The sequence below is a fragment of the Canis lupus genome, chromosome 14, assembly GCF_011100685.1.
Source record: "Canis lupus familiaris isolate Mischka breed German Shepherd chromosome 14, alternate assembly UU_Cfam_GSD_1.0, whole genome shotgun sequence".
Taxonomy (NCBI): Eukaryota; Metazoa; Chordata; class Mammalia; order Carnivora; family Canidae; genus Canis; species Canis lupus.
The window spans coordinates 46,616,769-46,636,021 of NC_049235.1; the positions used below are offsets into that span (position 1 = coordinate 46,616,769).

Below are 19,253 nucleotides of genomic sequence, written 5' to 3' on the forward strand. Positions count from 1 at the left end.
TGAGTGAAGTCACAGTCAGAATGAGGGGATATTAGTTAAATCCAAAGAAGGAAGCATAGAAAACCCAGAAGAAGCGGTGATGGTGTGGGCAGCCTCCAGAGTTGAGGTACCAGGACATGGTACAAATTCTGGTTGGGATTAAGCTGTTCAGGACTCAATTATTAGTCTTTACATGAGAAGAGGAGAATGTGTAATTTGCAGCATGTTCCAGAGACAGTCCTGGTCCAAATCGACTCTTCTGCTCTCTATTGGGAAATCTTCCCAAGATATTTACTTCTCTCAGAAAGCAGCTTAGGTGGGGTGGAGATGGAAGAGAGAATGAAAAACCTCTCAAAGGATTTGAGAAGTAGTTGAGAAGGCAGAGGATTCAAATGTGAGCCCTGGGAACTCCAGAAACAGTCTCTGGGGAGGTACCATTTGGTGGAGAGCTTCTACTCTTGCTCTGAATTGGCCATGACCCAAAGTGAGACTACCCTCAAAAGTGAGCAGGGCCGTTTGGGGTCTCACCGGAGAAAGAGACTACTTTCACATCCTTGTATTGTGGAGCATATAATGGTAATCTGAGGAGCCCATTAGACACAAAATGACAGCCCTACTTTGAATCCAGGTTCAAAAGCCCATGCTTTTCCCAGTCCTTCTGGCTGGGTGATGTGTCCAGGGTCAGCAAGGATCAGAACGAGGTGGAGGATGGACTTCCCTCTGTGAGACTATCCAGAGCCCATGTGATAATGGTGCTGGGCGCGGATGAGCACTCAATATCAAGTAACTGCATGGTGGGGGGCGTTATACCATGAGAGGAAAATGGATGGTCACATGGCTGGTTATCAGAGGGCTGGAGTGAGGGCAAATGCTCTCAGAGCGCAGGAGCTGGGTATGCAACGCCACCCTGCCCTATATCTGACTCTCTCAGGGGAGAGAGGGCAAAGAGGCTTTTTCCTCTCCTTTCATTTCCAGGCTGATGCTTGGCATAATTTGCTGCAAAGCTGTTTCCTCTCTCATGACTTAGTGAGGAGAATAGAGTCAGATGGTTAGCATGCTAGATTGTTCAGAGCTATGTTGAAGCAGCAGGTGACCTAGAAAAGATTGGTCCTAGGAAAAAAAAAAAAGGATAATGTGCTATCCCTGGATAATGATGACATTCTGTCTTTATGTGCCGTTAAGAAGTTTCTGAAATATTATGAGAAACAAGAAAGGAATGTTTCATACAGCTGGCACCTTACTAAATAAATATATATTTCATACCTGATTATTTAATGAGGATTTAAAATGTATTCTCCTACTGCTGTCAGACCATGTTCCTAAATCACAGATTGTTTCCAATCTCTTATGCCAAAATTCTAGATGGACTTCCAGTTCAGGATTGTGCCTGTCTTACTGCCCTCCCTACAACCTGTCCCATCTTCTCAGTTCAAAAGCAAGGGGAAAAGTGAAAACTCCCACTACTATTGAACACCACCCATGACAAACAATCTAAAGTCAGAGTTAGGAATTGATACTACTGATAAGGCAGATGGAGTTGCATTGAGAAACACAGAGCCAAGGAGCCCTGGAGGCCATATGTAGGTTTGTTTTGCAAAACCAGACTGACAACGAAAGCAAGGCAGAGGGACTACCTGTGGCTTGATATGACCCACTGCACAGGGAAAAGCTCATCCTTAGATACTGCTGGGCTGGGAGGCAGGAGGCAAGCATAATGGACTCATTACTCCATTAGCTACTTTTTGGAAAAACAAAATGGTAGTCCCAAGGGAAAAATATGCAGATTGTAGGAGCAGACTCAGGATATAAGGTGATGGGTAGTCCCACAAGTAAAAAGCTGAGTGTGTGAGTTGAGAGAAGTCCTCTGGGAACAGTGCCATGTTGGGAGTTGTGTGTGGTTTGTGTGGGGTATATGTGTGTATGTGTGTGTGCATACTGGTGTGGCATAATGTGTGCATGCAAGTGATATATGTAGTGTGTGTATAGTGTATGTGTATGCATGTGTGTGCATGTGTTGTATGGATGTGTGGTATGTATGCCTGTGTGTATATGATATATGTGTGTGCACACATGTGTGAATGTGGCATCTGTGTGGAATGGGGTGTATGTGTGTGTATGTGTGTGGGGGCGGTGTATACCTAAGAGTCCCAGAGAATCAGGCAATTGAAAGAGAGGGAAGACTTCTCTTAGAAAAACAGCCAAAAACTTGGAATTGGCTTGGAGCTGTTCACACTGACCTGGCCTCTCAGTGCATTTCGGGAAGGGGTATTATTCATTCACCATATGTTGAACAGAGCAAGAGCAAGAGTAATTCATTTGCCATATCTGCTTTTAATCATCAAATCTGAACAGAAATCTGGTGTTTTTTTCTGAAAAAATTAAGGAAGCCATCAAATAACGTAGAACTATAGAAGCATACTTAAAAAAAAAAAAAAAAAAAGAAGCATACTTTATCCCAAGACAAAAGAAACAACATCTGGAAGGCTCAGAAGAAAAAGATATCTCTGGAAAATATATGCCTCAGTATTGAAAAAAATATTTCAAGGCAATGCTTTGGTGTCATTTAAAGATGTAAGAAGGCATAAGTAGGAACAGTGTCCTAAGCAGGGCAAGTAAAGGGAAGAAGCCACGGTGAGGAGGGAACCACCAAACAACACTTGAAGCAACAACCAAAAACGGCCTAATTCACGATGCAGAAAATCCCAGCAAGTTCTGGAAGGAAAATTTGAGAAACCTTTCCAGAATGACAAGGAAAAAGATAAGGAAGTCAAAACTAAGTAAAAGGAAGTAGGAATGGAAGAGAGCCAAGAGTATTCCTGGGAGAGAAATAAGAATAAATGAAAGAAAAGCAGAGTCAAGCTTATAAGGGAAGAAATTTTCCCTGAACTTAAGGAAAAGAGGAGAGAGAGGCTTATGTGAGTGGGTTCCAGGGGTTCATCATTTCTAGACACAGTAATTGAAAAGGCACACCACTCCCACCTCCACCATCATCGAGTCACATCTTAGCAAAGCATTTTTATACCTTCACTCAACAAACATTTATTTTATGAGTAGGTACTGCAATTAAAAAGGTTAAGGAAAGATCCCCAAATTTTAGGAAGAACAAAATTGTTTACTGATAATACCCACAGACTTTCAATTTCTTTGCAAAACCAAACACCAGAGCACTTTGAGAAGACATGTGAAGTCTTAAGGGAATAGTTGGTGGCCCAGGGATTTCAGAAGCTGCCAAGTTACTTTTTGTGTGTGAAGGTAACAAAATGATGAATGCAGATATGCAGTGGTTTAGAAACCATGGCATTATCATAGAACATTTAAAAATAAACTTAAGCGTATTCCACACCATTGTAAAGTTGGAACAGAATTAAAGACCTGAGATTGGAGAGGTCACGGTATAGAAGTCTTAAAGTTATTAAAATACAAATAAGCATAAGTAATTGGTACACGTGACTGTAAACTAAAAATATCTACCAAATATTATATTTGAAAAAGATATACATAGTATATTTATGTATATATATACCTTTGACTTAATAATTCTATTAAAATTTCTCAAGAAATTAATTAAGGATGGGTATAATGGTCTCTGAACAAAGATACAATCTAAGTGTTATAAAGTGAAAAAAAATTAGAAAAACAGTGGTGACATTGGCTGTAGAAACAATAACTTACACTTATAATGAAATACACTAGAACAATACTGATAAAATCCATTTATAGGATAATAAGCTGTGATATGTTGTCATGTAAAAAAAAAAGCAAGTTAAAACCCAATATTTAAGGTATAATTCTACTTTGGAAAAAATTAACATATGTATATAATAGAAAGTAAATCTAAAAATCCTTGCAATTAAATGTTAATAGTTGTTATATCTGGATGGGAGGATCTTCCAAGCTTGTTATTTTCTGGCTTATATTGGTTTGTGTTTGGCTTCTCTGGCTTTTTTAGTTTTTCTGCAAGTTACACGTAAGAGATTTAAACAGGGCTGTGACATATTCGATTTTCAAGGGTAGAGACAGGATTAAGGGCCAGGATGAGACACAGTAATTGGAGCAAGTCAGGTGAGAGGTGACAGGCGCCCTAAGCCAGCCAGCAAGCAGCAGCGCAGATGGACAGAATGGGCAGACTTGAGTCATTCCAGTGACAAGGGAGCGCTGAGGCTGGAGATTGGGCGATATGGGAGTGAAGCTGCAGATAATTACCGAACAGTGCAGCAAGAAATCATGTGTCCTCTGAGTTTTAAAGAATAAGGAAGAGTCAGCCACATGGAGAGGAGGGGAAGACTCTTTCAGCCAGAAGTGTGGGCCTCATTATTTGACCTGTCTCACCGTGGCCTTTCCCTGCCAAACTGCAAACATACTCACCAGATCTGAATTAACATTTTCAAAGGGATAGGGAAGCACTGCTCCCCACCCTACACCCACCCCACCCCAACCTCTGAAGTCCCAGTGAATCCATTCATCTTGGTTGAAGCAATCCCCAGGCGATACTGCCCAAGGCTTCTTTGCAGAACGGGGTTATTCTCTGCTGAGCGCTTCATTTACTCCTGAATGGAGAACTCCTGGGAATCCTGCATCAGCCAAGCACAGCACAGTTTCTGTTTCTAGGAAATAGTAACACGTTTGACCCCAGTGACTTACACTAGCAAAGCAATGTCCCATTGCCCAGTGATCATCACCGTGACCTTCACTGGGACTGAAATGTCCTTTCCCCAAGGACCCGCTCCAAAATACCATCCAGCAGATCGGAGGTCCTGTCAGAAGATGAAGATTCATCACACTGGCAGGCTCTCCCTGAGGACTCCAAGAACCTGAGATTTTGAACAAAAGCATCCTTTATATACAGACTGAAGGGGTTCCAAATTTCTAAATGATGCCAAATAAAATGGGCTGCAATTATCTATCTCTCGTTAGCAGACATTTAAAGTAGGACTAGGTCATTGGAATTTCTATTTCAACTCTTCATGGAAATTCTTTATCAAAAGACTTCTTTTCCGCTTGATCTACTCAACATGTCTTACCAGTTATAGTTTATAACAATAGTAATGATAATAATCATAATAAAATAGTACGAATGTTTGTCAGTTTGCCAGGCCCTATTGTGAACATGTCTCATTTTGTCTTTACAACAATCACACAAAGAAGATAACCTAATTTCTATAGATGTCAGAGAGGAAACTTATCCACTTAGTTGAACCAAAACCCATCTACCTCCCACACTGAGGAGTTAGGCTTTTATTTTAAAGAATATGCTATTTTCAAGAAAGCCCCATTATACTTTTACTTTGACTTTTGCCCTCAAAATCACCCAAACCTGAATTACTAGAGGGTTTCCTCCAAAAACATAATTAAGTTTGACTTTCTTTTCCTCACTTCCTATAACTAGATCTGGAAAAAATGGTGTAGCTAGCATAAAGGAAAACCTCTAAATAGTGTAGCCATATTGCCACAGAAACAGACTCAGAAAAATAAACCCGAGAACTCTAGAGAAGGAAAGCATGTTATATAAGTTTTCCCCAGAGTTTGGCAGCCTTTGTTCACGGTTGGATATAAACTCATTCAGTTCTACCCAGAAGCCCACACAACTTCACTTCCTGGCATCTGTTCTCTGCTCCCAGGAGCTGGAAGATTGTTTCTTCTGATAAAGTGTAAAACGTTTGCAGCAATAAGGTATGCTCAGAAAGGGAGAGAAAGCAGACAGCGTGATTCAACAGGTCTGGGTAGGATCCGGGAAGCTGGATTTTTTTTAACAACCTCCTCAAAGTTACTCTTACTCAGATGGTTTTGGAGCACTGTTTCAAGAATCTCTAAGTAGGATATTTAACAGTGGTATGCACCTCATGGTTAGAAACTTGGAGTCACAGGGTCTGGGGTCAAATCTCAGCTCTATGTCTCACCAACCAGATGAATGTGGCAAGTAAGTTAATTATTTAAGTCTCATTTTCCCATTTATTACTGGGGATGATCATATGTGAAAATTAATGATAGTATATATATGCAAAGTGCTTAGCACAAGTGTGTGGATTACAGTAGGCAATCGATGAATAGGAGTCATTATTATTATCATTGTAGATTATGAAAAGTATAAAATAGATAGTACTGTAGGATGCTTATAGCAGGTCTGATGCTTATGGGGTTGGACGAGAGAATGTCTAATGATAATAGACAGCAAGCATCACCAAACTACCAAATGGGTGACACACTCAAAGTCCACTTTAGAAAAGAATAAAAATGTAGGGGAGCTCTGAAACTTAGCCTGCCGACTGCCACAAGGTGACTACTAACACCATTTTTATAACCATTCCTGAAACCATTCATGCTGCAAAAAAAGAAAGTACTCAAAAGACTAAAACTTAATAATTAAGACACTAAAGCCAAAAGGGGTGTCACCATGCATAATTACACTTCTGAAGAATTTACTATGTCCCTTCAACGACACCAAATCCTATGCCAGGATTGGCTCGTTCTATCCTGACAGCTGCCCTAGGAAAAGTGTTGGTTTTATCTCCAGCTGTGTTGGAGGATACTGAGAACAGAGAGATTAAGAAGTTTAGCCATGCTGCACAAATTATAGACAGTGGAACCAGGTTATACGCAGGTTAAGAGAGCTCAGATGCTGGCCTCATGATCAGAACCCTCACAGTAGGTCCCCAGAAAGAGGGCAAAACCCAGTGGGGAGGTGGTTTCCTATACTATACCAGCTATCGGTTGTCACCCGCTTGATAATAAAAAGGAAAGTGACCAAGACAGTGAGAAAACAAGCCACAGACTGGGAGGAGATATTTTCAAAAGACACATCTGATAAAGGCCTATCAGTTAAAATACACACAAAGTACTCTTAAAAGTTAACAGTAAGAAAACCTGATTTTTTTGAAAGATTTTTTATTTGTTTATTAGAGACACAGAGAGAGAGCGAGAGAGAGAGAAACAGGCAGGGGGAGAAGCAGGCTCCATGTAGGGAGCCCGACATGGGACTCGACCCCGGGTCTCCAGGATCATGCCCTGGGTGGAAGATAGCGCTAAACCGCTGAGCCACCAGGGCTGCCCCACAACCTGATTTTTAAAATGGGCAGAAGATCTGAACGGACATTTCACTAAAGACAATATACAGATAGTAAATAAGCATTTGAAACGATGCCCCGCATTATACGTCATTAGGAAACTGCAAACTAAACAGCAATGAGTTACCACTATATCCCTTTGAGAATGGCCAAAACCTGGAACTCTGACAACACCAAATGCTGGTGAGGATGTGGAGCCACAGTCACTATCATTTATTGCTGGTGGGAATACAAAATGGTGCAGCCACTTTGGAAGACAGTTTGGCAGTTTCTCACAAAACTAAGCAGACTCTTAACCACACAATCCAGCAATTGCACTCCTTGGTATCCACTGAAAGGAGCCAAAAATTTACGTCCACAGGAAAACCCGCACATGGATTATTATAACAGCTTTATTCATATTGCCAAAACTTGGAAGCAACCTTATGTCCTTCAGAAGGGTATAAATGGATGGATGGTAAATCCACATACAATGAAATAGTATTATGTGCTGAAAAAGAGTTCTCCAATCATGAAAAGACAGAGAGAAACGCAAATGCATATTACTAAGCAAAGGAAGCCAATCTGAAAAGGCTGCATACTGTGTGATTCCAACTATATGACATTTGGGGAAAGATAAAACTATTCTAACGCCATACTATTTTAAAATTGAACTGGAAGAAGTACAAACATCAGTAGTTGCCAGAAGTTAGGGGGAAAGGAGGGATGAATAGACAGAGGATTTTTAGGGCAGTGAAACTATTCTGTATGCCACTGCAAAGGTGGAGAAATAGCATTATTTGTCAACACCAGGGAACGAGTAACATCCAGAATGAACCCTAATGTAAACTATGAACTTTGGTTGGTAACAAAACCATGTGTCGACGTAGGTTCATGGATTGCAACCAACATACCACTCTGGGACAGGGTGTTGCTAGTGGAGGAGATTGTGATGTGAGGGGGCAGGCGTACTAGATACTAGAAACCCTGTATCTTCCTCTCAATTTTGCTATGAACCTAAAGCTGCTTTAAAAAAATGAAATCTGATTTTTTAAAAAAGGAAGTGGATACCCATCTTCAAACACATGTGCAGTGTTTCACAATTCATTGATAAGTAGTGATCTCCAAGGAGGCAAGACTCATGTTTATCTTGTTTGCTTTATTCTTAACATATTTTGAAATAATAATAAATTCGAAGGCAGCTACAAAAACAGTGGAGAGAGGATCCTCTGTACCTTTCATCTAGTTTCCCCAGTGGTTTTTGCATAACATTTTGCATAACTTTAATACAATATCAAAATCAGGAAACTGATGTAGGTAGAATGTGTGTGTGGAGCTCTGTGCCTTTTACCACATGTGTAAATCCGTGTAACCACCACCACAGGATTTTGTTCAAGTGCGGACTAAAATATTCAATAATGCCGTGCAGGAAGTCAGGGAATGAACAAATAAGCAAGTAGCTGGATGGATGAGTGCATCTATGACATAAATGAATAGCTCATAGTCCTTATAGTATAGGCTCAGCTGATCTCACAAACCATTTTTATTTTTATAAAGTCTGGATCTGAGAGTTACTTATAAATGCATGGATTTGGAGCACCCCACCACACCGCAGAAGAATCCTGCCTTCTGTTTCAAGTTGGCTAACTGAGCCTATGTGAGCGAACTTGCCCTCCCCAACAACTTTCTCATTAAAATAATATAACAAAAATATAGGAGGAAAGATCAAAGCTATATGCCTGACGCCAGGAAAGAGTGCTATCCATGTGGGGGAAAAAAAAACAGACTTTACCAGATTCAGAGCAGGTGACATGGAAAGCCAGCATGTGAGAAAAAAAGAAACCCACCTTTGTAGGTTTCCCTTTGTAGGAAGTGAAAGGGATACCGAGCAAGACTCCATTCTCAATTCCAGAATTCAGAAAACCAAGAGCTACAAATAAAAGACATTCTAGGTATCTGTCATGGAAGCAATGCACCAGACCCAGTCACAGAGCATCGGATCATGGTGATGATCCTCCCAGTCCATACTGGGTGAAGGAGTCATGCTGAAGGTGGATGAGGCTGGACTGGGGGTGTACATGGTGGAGCCAGTTCTTACCTGGGTGGTGGTGCTAGAGAGGGTGATGGCAGTGCCTCAGCCCCTTGCAGAGCTCAAGAGCTCTGAGTGTAATATGAGACTGAGGAATCACTGAACTCTATCTCTGAAACTCATAATACACTCTATCTGAATTAATTGAATTTAAATGAAAAAAATACTCTTAAAAAAAAAAAAAAGCACCAGGTGGGGCTAGTGCTTTTGCCTTAGTTTCTTAAAAAACAAAACAAAACAAAACAAAAAAACAAAAAAAACTAGGTCTTGGTCTGGCCAAATGGAACTAGAGAACCTATGTCTGCTCACCTCAGGTTTTTCAGGGATCATCCTAGGATTTAAATAAGTGTTGCATCGTCTGTGAAAGAAAAAAGCTCAGTTCCGAGGCTGGTACTGGGAAAGAGCCTCAGGAAGGACCCCTCTGCTAGGCCTGAGGCCTTGACAGGCTACATGCACCAAGAGTCTTCCCATAGGAAAGCCCCCTGGCCTGGAGGTGGTGACAGCTGGCCATAGTCTCTGTGGGTCTCTTCCCAGAGAATAGACAAATAGGAGCAAAGAGAGGACATATAATCTGTCTGAAAATTCTTTGTTACAGTCCCTTTTTGTTCAGAAAACATCTTTGCTTGCTTTTTATATTGCCGCTAAATGCTGGAGAGAAAGCTTGTTTGTTCCTCTGCCTCCCAAGAGAAAAATGAAAGTGAGATTCTATTTCACAGTGGGTTCATAGTTTCTGACCTAAAGAAAGCGATCAGGGTTTCCAAGCACCTCCCACCGACCCTTGGGAAGAGCTGTCACCCATTTCCCCCCCTCAAGGTTCAGCTCTAAGTACAACCTTCTGAGCACAGCATCCTCTCCCAGGGAGCCTTGTCAGCCCCAGAGTCCAGGCTGCACAAGAATCCCATCCTGCTGAGGGCTATGGCAGTACAGGTCATCCCTGGAGACTACTTTCTCTTCCACTTAAGAAGGAATAAAAGAAAAGCAAAACCTATTGACTGATCTCTGTTTGCCTCTGTTTCCTGAAATTTCCATCTCCTTGTGAATGAAAGAGTCAAAATGTATTCGATCCCAGAGAACAGATGTACCCCTGAACTTTGCAAGATTTAAGCATCTTGAAAAAACACACCAATCTGTGATAGAAAAATCAATGAACACATACAAAGATTCTGCAGTTCAAAAGGAAACTCTCTAAGGAATTTGGTTGATGCAATCCAATAAGAAAACAATATAGTAAGAGATGCAAGTGAAAAAAAAATGAGTGAAATTATCAGTTTGCAAATGATGTGACTATCTAAAAAGAAAATGCAAGATTGTTTGGAAAGTCCGTTGGGCCTAATAGGTGATTTAATTAAATTAGCTGATTATAAAACCAACAAATATAAAAAGCAATTAGCTTTCCTATGGACTAGCAATAACCTATTAAGAAATAGAATAAAAAAAACTATGTATTAAATTTTCATAGAGCAACCAAAACACAAAGTGCATGTGAATCCACTTTAAAAATAAATGTAGTGACTTATATGAACAGGTAACTAAGTGGCATTTAAAAATTTAATAATTGAAAATCTGTTTGGTGTTTCTGATCAAAAGACACCAGCTTGTAAAGACTCTAGTTATCCTGAAATCAAAATTTTAGTTTCATACAATTCAGATGAAGACTTCCCCTGGATTTTTTTAAAAGACTTTATTGATTTATTGATTTATTTGAAAGAGAGAGAGCAGAGAGAGAGAGCACAAAGGGGGGTGAAGGGGGAAGCAGGTTCCCCTGAGCAGGGCCAGATGCTGGGCTCTATCCTAGGACCCCAGGATTATGACCTGAGCAGAAGACAGATGCTCAACCAACTGAGCCCCCCAGATACCCCTTCAACTGGATATTTAATTTAAAACTAGCAGATATTATTTTAAAGCACATCTGGGAACATACACTCCTGATATTTTCCGAGAAATTTTCTATAAGGAAAACATTAAATAAAATGTAGCTGCTCATCCCAAAACAAGTCTGTGTTGGCTTAAGATCTGAAAGCGAAGGAACAGAATGAAAGGCCAGAAGCAAATCAAATATACATAAGACTTTAAAATATAAGAAAAGTGCTTTTGAAATGAATAAGGGATGGGGGAAGGTGGATGAATAAGCAATGGCTGATCCGTGCTCCTGCTTTCCAGCATATTCTCAGCTCTGTGCTGCCACAGCCCCCCGCCCCTTGCTCTTCCCTCCAACTTGAACTGCCTTCTTCTGCCAAAGCTCCTCCTGGTCTCTTGTTCAGCGTTTCCTCCTCAGTGAGGCCTTCCTTGGCCTCTCTAAGTAAAAGAGCAGCACCCCAGAGAGGGTTTGAGGGATTTCCTCGGGTGATCAATGAAAAAGATAGACCACGAGGTGGCAGTGATGCACACAAGCTTCATTTAGGTGCTACTTTGACAAGTTTGTATGTGAGGAAGTTCTTCATGACAACGTGACCCAGAGGCTATGGAGTGAGGGTCACGGCTCAGAAGGACAGGAGGCCAAGCGGGACATAGAATCGAGGTTTATGTGTCTAGATGATGCCTCTCAGTGGCACTGCAGGAAACCCCAAAGTTGACAGCATCAGCTTGAGATCTGTAGAGCCCCAGAGCTTATCTTATCTATGGCTAGCAGATGTTGGACACGGCTTCAGGGCCTACAAAGCAGGCACGCTGAAAATCTGTTTTTTGGGACTGTGTTTAAAAAAATTGGATTTAAAATTTTGAGTTTGGTGCCAGTGAGCTTCTGAGCTAACAGATCCCAGCCTGCTGTGAAGAAATAAGCAATGTAGGAGCCAATGTACAGAGGCCATGTCTGGCTTCCTTATATAACACTCCCATCCCATTCTCTAGCTCCTTACTCCTTTCATATTTTATTATAACACTTATCACTCTGTAACATTATAATCTATATTTATTTAGGTTTTGTGTTTATTATCTGTTTTTCTCATTAAAATATTAACTCTATGAAGACAGGAACTGTATCATCTTTGTTCACTGCTATTTCCCCAATATCAAAAACAGTCGGTGAGTCAAAAAGAATTGGCTAGAGGAAGGAAGAGAGGAGAGAAGACAAGGAAGCAGGTTTACCGGGGCAGCCAGGTGGCTCAGTCAGTTAAGTGTCTGCCTTCAGATTGAGTCCTGATCCCAGGATCCTGGAATCAAGCCCCAAACGGGGCTCCCTGCTTGGTGGGGAGCCTGTTTCTCCCTCTCCCACTTCCTCTGCTTGTGGTCTCTGTCAAATAAATAAAATAAATAAATAAAATCTTTTTGAAAAAAAAAGGAAGGAGGTTTACTTGAATAAGCAATGAAGTAGGTTAAAGATTCCAATATAAACATGATATTGTTTTTAGGAAAAAAAATTTCAATAATTAGGATGAGGTGAGGATGTATTTTTCTAAGTGTGATATAAAGGTAGAAATTATTTCTAAGTGTGATATCAAGAACTGATTATTAGCAGGTTCAAAAAAATATATAAAACAAAACTTAAGTTATAAAGTGAAAATTAAAAAATAAAATTATAAACTAATTAGAATATTTAAAATAAAAGTAGTATTTGCATAACTGATCACAAGTTAATGATGTGGGAAACCACAGCAGAAGAAAAATTATTAAATTTCCTTACTGCCAAAAAAAAAGAAAAAATTTCCTTACTGTCTACAGCCAGCCCATTGACAATCCTTGAAACAAGCAGAGTGACCTTCCTCTAGGGACTTCACTGCCTAGATGTTGACACTTTGCTAAGGGCAACAGGCAATCTTAGCACAACCCCTAGGTTGTCTACTTTAACATATTCCTTTGGAAATTTCCTTCATCTCTACCCCTAACCCTCAAGATACATGTTGGCAATCATCCCCCAAGCACATGACCCACCGATATACATCTGAAGGGTCTCATGACTCAGGCTTTATTAGACAGTGATAAATGAACTTTTCCCAAATGATAGCTAGCCCCTCAAGGTTCTGGAACATTGCTTCCAAAATTCCTTAGAGACTTACGCTACCCCTGACCCCCTCCCAACTTGAAAGCATCTAATGGGCCACTCCTCATGATCCCTGTGCAGCTCTTCTTGCCCATGGGTCTTGTCCCCGTGCTTTAATAAAATAAAATCACCTTTTTACACCATACATCTCAAGAATTCTTTCTTGGCTGTCGGCTTCGAACCCTAACGTCTTTCCTACATCATTAATATGCTCACCAACTAAAGATTTCTGACAAATCAAAGAAAAATACTTAAGATAAAGAAATAAGCACAAATATGTGAACAGGTAAAACACAAAAAGAAAATGCAATTTACCAGTCAGCCTATTTTAAATGTTTAATGTTCCACTAACTAAATGAGTGCAAATAAGGATAACAATGACCTGCCATATTTTCCTACTAAGAAAAGAAAGTAGCTTTCAAGAAATTGGTAGGGCATCAGGCCAGTTCTTAATAAAATCTGAAATGGTATCAACAAAACGTTAGGAAGTGTTTATTTCTGGGTCATATTTAGCTTTTCAGTACTTTCTCATTTTTTTAGAAATACATACTCCTTATGTAATACAAAATTAATTATACATAAAAAATATATAGCTTTGGTAAGCCTTGCCTCCTAGGATGGGCCAATCCTGGAGAATAATGCCTCAGTACTGAGAATTGGTTGCCTATGTCTGTTTTGCACCTATCAGTAGCATGGAGGACAGGTGTGCTTTATCTCTGCCTTGGATGAGGGCCAGGGGATGAGGGTTACTATCACACAGATGGATCTCAAAATCCCACTAGTGGTTTCCAGGTGGTTAGTGGAGGAAGGGATGATAGGCAGAAGGACAGAATGTGCAAAGGGAGAGGGACACAAGACAGGATGGGGCACAGTCGTGTCATTATAAAAACAAATGACACTTGGGCTTCTCGCTTTCCAGAATTCACAAGTGACACTAAAAGCTTATCATGTAAAAGGGCTCAGGTTAAAGATCCCCTCACAGGTTATGTGTACCAGACAGAGTTTTCAATGAAATTTGTAAAGCAAATCTAAGGGGGAAAAAAAAGTGTGTTTCTCTAACCACTCCCCCTGGGAAGTACTGGGGCAGGTCTTGAGTGTACCTCCCAGAACAGACTCAGGTTCTCCAGTTGTTCACCTTTCTTATCTATCAAGAACTAGGGCAAGTTTATCGGTGGTGGGGAAGGGAGTCGGAGAGGCAAGAAAAAGATCACCTGGGCATTAGGCAGGTGGTTTAGGTGTCAGTTGTTTACAATAGTTGCTTAGGAATGACAGCTGCCTGCTTGAGACCCAGGAAGTTGAGTACAAGTGCAGCTCCATCTCCTGACACAGGAAAAACCCAATTATCTCTATTGGCTCATCATCCAGGCAACTTACTGAGAATTGCCATGGTGGCTTTTGTACCATTCTGTTTCTCCATACCAGAATTCTAGGGTGGCTTCTGGACTATTTGGGTATCCATACCAGAGGTCCCTGACATTTTAGCAATTTTAATTTCACTGAGACTGGATGTGACTCATCCACAGTTTGAGGTCATTGTGCAAAGTACATCATGAAACTGGTGATGTGAGACCAGCTGACTACTCAGAAGGCACATTTCTACTAAACATCTTTATCTGCAAATACACATGTACATTTCTACAGTGAGGCTGTTATTTTGTAAAAAGTGAGCACAAAATGGTGTTTACTCCCAGTGCTTGTGGCACCTGTAACGAGTGAGAGATTATTAGTTCTTGGACAGAAAAAAAAGAAGTTGCAGATAAATGACAAATATTAACTCATCTGTTTGTTAAAGTTTGAATGATAATGAGTATAGCATTTAGAAAGAACTAAAGGCTACTCATGAATCTGGTTTAATGATTGCCTGAACCAATCCAAAAATTGCTTATCTGGTTAGAGATACAATAAATGAATGATCAAATGATGGTGAATTTAGAGTGTTAGCAGGTGTCTGACTCTTTACAGGAACCCATGCACAGTGAAAGTACCATTAAGGCTTTGGAAGCATATGCTGAAAAATAAAAGTTGGTTGGAAATTTTAGGAAATAGTTTTTCCTTTGCAGAATTTAAGTAACAGGGCTTTGTGAGGAGAGGGCTTCTTAATCACACCTCTGTACAAATGTGGACTCTACCAGAATACTTCACCCATTCATCATTTTTCGGTCAGTATTACTATAGAGATGCAATGCAACTCTGTGTGGAGGTTATTTTCATGATAAAATGTACTGTACTTGATATTTAAATTACCTTAGTTCTGCATTTATTGAGTCATTGAAGTCACAAATTTTTCAGGTATAATATACTGCACTGTATGGAAAGAAATTACATGACATCCAAGAAAATAGAATGTCACAACTGTCTTAAGGTATTTCTCTTATGAATACCAAAGACTGCTTTGGTACTGGAGTAGGAAACACTGGAAGGGAAATGGCATAGGAGTTTATATTAAAGAGATGGGGGTGGGTGGCCTACTATAAGGTTGTGCTTCCAGCCATACATTTGGGTTAAGGTCATAGAAGGGTCACAATCATGGCAGTGACAGAATCAGATAGGTTCTACTGGAAATCAATTCCCCCAAAAAATTTCCCAGGAAGTGGAGTGGAGGACAGATTGGAAAGGAACCAGACTGCAGGAGTCAAGATGACAATTTAGAATATTTTCATAATCTTAAAGAGATGATAAGGATCTCACAATAGCTTCAAATCCAGTGCTTCTCAACCCTGGCGAGATATGACAGTCAGTTGAAGAGCTCTTGAGACTGCAGATTCCCGAATACCATTCTGATCATTAATATCAGAATCTCTAGGAGTGACACCTGGGCACTGATATTTTTTAAAATTCCCCAGATGATGCTGATGCAAGATGAGAGTTGGGAATTCTGCTGTTTAAGCCAAGCAATGGCGATAGATGTGGATGAATTAAAAAAAAAAATACATTCAGGAGTTAGAATTTGATGATGACTGATAGAAATGGAGGAATTGGGAGTATGTAACTTCAAGGTGTAGGTCTTGGACAGTTTGGAGGATAGGCAGTCATTATGATGGAAAATATGGAGGATCTTCTTACAGTTAAACATATTTCAAGACAGCTATAGTCTCCTCAAAACCCAGCCTGTCCTACTATCCTATAACCTTGGAGGGACAGTCAGCAAAGAAAGCCTCTATTATTTGAAAAAAAAAAAATTTCAAATTGGTTGGCTAATGTCAGGAAAATCATATGCTCTCAAAAGGCAAAAGGGAAATGGCTTGACTGTACGTGCCTATTCTCAAAGGAGATCTGGGTATTGAAATAGCAATATTTCATTATGTGGATTTTGCTCCTGAGATTAGATTTATTATTTCTTTTCTTTAAGATTGAGGTAGAGCATCTCCTCAGAGGACAGTGTTTCTCGGCAAATTGGTCTAAAGGGCCATGAAGTTTCGTAGCAATTATTAGGTTTCACTCTTCTTGAAAACCAGTGTCTACCTGCAAGTGTCTTCTCTTTCACTTCCTGCTGGCCTTACTACTGTCTCTTGCTGTTCTCTCCCCATTTAATGGTTGTATCTTTCTCTTAGGCAGGATCTCTCACCCTACAAAGGACTCTACCAGCACTAGGCTTATCCTTAGAGCTAGTAGCTAATCACTATGGCCATGGGATGGGCTAATCTGATTGATCTGGGTCACTAGTCTACCATTGGTGGGAGGAATGAAGTCAACACCACCTAAATCATGTGCATTAAGACCTGGTTGGGAAAAGGATTATTGTATACCATCATCAGCAGAAATATATGTAGGGTAAGCAAAAATGACCGGTGACCAGTAAAACTTCAGTGAGTCTCCAATATTTTATTCCTTTGAGCCTCACCAGCATCCTGTGAATCCCAGGAATAGTCCATGGATTACTATGTTCCCTTTCCAACCTCCATGCACAGCTAGGTGTACAGACAGAGATGGCCATGCTTCACAAAGAGGCCCTAGAGATTTCAGAGAAAAAAAAAAAAAAACCCTGGAGGAAAAAGCTAAAATGAAGGCCAACTTGCACCATCCCTCTCATTTCTTGTCCCAGAGCCCTATTCCTCTTTTCTACTTTGTTGACTTTGATAAATGAATAAATGAATGAATAAATAGATGAATGAATACGTGAATACATATCTGGGTCCTATACATATGTTCCCCGCAAATGCCATGCCAGCCTTCCCTCTTTCCTCCATAAAATAAATTGGGTGATTATTGGAATATAAGAGCTGAAAAAGTAGGAGTTCTTAACCTCAGGCTCTAGGGAAAACAAAATGGATCTCGTGAAAAGTAATGCTTAATGAGTTAATTTCCAAAAGCCTGAAACAGAGCTTTAAAAATGTTCTTTTTTAAAAAATAGCAGTTAAGGTTTTGATAATCTACCCCCGGGAAGTCATCTAAAACCGCTGATGAAGCTTTTTGCAAAGAGATTTTTATCACACGGCTATTTATAACTGCAGAAAATTGTAAACAACTTAAATGTTCAACATTGAAGGAACAGTTAAATAACATATGCTACAGCCCCTCAAAGAATATAACGTATCATTAAAAATAATGTTAATAATAAATTTGTAATAGTATAGAAAAAAACTCGTAAAGTAAATAAAAAGCAAGATAGAGGATTATATATGCACAGTGGACTTAGCTATATAAAAAAAATAAAGCTTTTCACAGAAAAAAGAAGTGCAGAAAAATGTTGTTTTTGGTGATAATAAAATACTTGATTCTCCTCCTCTACCAACTTTTCACTTTTCTCTAGCTTCCATATATATAGTAAACATAATCAACTGATGTTCAGTTCTCAGACATCTTGATCGACCTGTCAGCAGAATTTGACTTAGCTGATCACTCCCCGCTGCTTGAAATACTTTCCAAACTTGCCTTTCAGAACACCGTACTCTCCTGATTTTTATCCCACCCCACTGGTTCCTCCTTCCCTGCCTCCTTTCCATGTCTGGTCTTCTCTCTGATCTCTTAGTTTAGGGTGTCCCAAAACTTGGTTCTCATATCTTTACCCTTCCCTGGCCACACCCACTTCCTTAGTGATCTCATCCAGCAGCATGACTTGACATATTATCTATATGCCAATAATTTTCCCATTTACATCTCCAGATTAGACCTCACTTCTAAATTCTAGACTTGAATATGCAACCCTCCTAAACATTGCCACAAAAAGATGTCTCAAACAATCCATATCCAGAGCTGAATTTCTGATCCTGTCTCCCTAAACCTACTCCACTTGGAACCTTTCCTACCTGTCTCAATCCAGATTTTGTCATTAAATCAAAATCACTGCAACAATTATAGGAATAAAGAAATGTAGTAGTTAAGTGGGTGCTTTCTCAAATGTGATCATGGTCGGAAAAATGAAGACCAAGAAGCCAGAAGGTCAAGGAAAGACCCACCCCAAAGCCAGTGGCTCTCAAATGTTCTCTGGAGAACTGTAGCAATTCTCAGGCTTTGTGGCCAATCTCCCACCAACTGTCTCACCCTCAGAAAGCAAAACAGGCTCTTCCAGAAGCTGGAGAAGCCACTGTAAATCTTGAAGCTGCCTATACATGTGCGTTCCATGACCTACTGACAGAATGGTCTCTCCTCACTTTTGCCTCTCAAATTTCTCATTGAAAAATTATAACTTGGAACAGCATAGGGAAGGTGAATCTAGAAAATATGGTTCTTAGAAAGTGTGGAATCTAGAAGATATGGAACCACTTCAATTCATGGCAATGCCAGTCTTAGAGTTACTTAGGACCCAAACCTCAGAGATAGTTTGACTCTTGCTTTCACACTCTATTTCCAGTCTATCAGGAAATCCAGTTGTCTCAACCTTCAAATATATCCACTAATGGCCGCTGGAGTGTAAGCTCCAGGAAAGGAAGATTTTTATCTGTTTTATTCACTACACTTAGAAGAGTGTCTGGCACATAGTGGGCCATTTAATGAATATTTATTGATGAATGAACTAGTAATGCCACAACAGCTCTTTTTCGGTTACTACTTGCTTGGATTTTTCCCCTCTTCTTTTAGTTTCATCCTATTTGTGTCTTTGAAACTAAAATGAGTGTCTCTTAAACAACATATAACTGAATAATGATTTCTGTCAATTCTCTACCTTTTGATTAGTTTAATCCATTTATATCTAAAGTAATCACTAACAAAGGAAGATTTACTTCTACCA

The 19,253-nt window shown here is 40.0% G+C and overlaps 1 protein-coding gene across 2 annotated transcripts in view; it reads left to right on the forward strand.

Moving 5' to 3' along the window:
- NPSR1 (neuropeptide S receptor 1) overlaps positions 1-19,253 on the forward strand; it is a 142,597-nt gene that overhangs the window by 52,077 nt on the left and 71,267 nt on the right. The gene's annotated exons all lie outside the window — the stretch shown is intronic.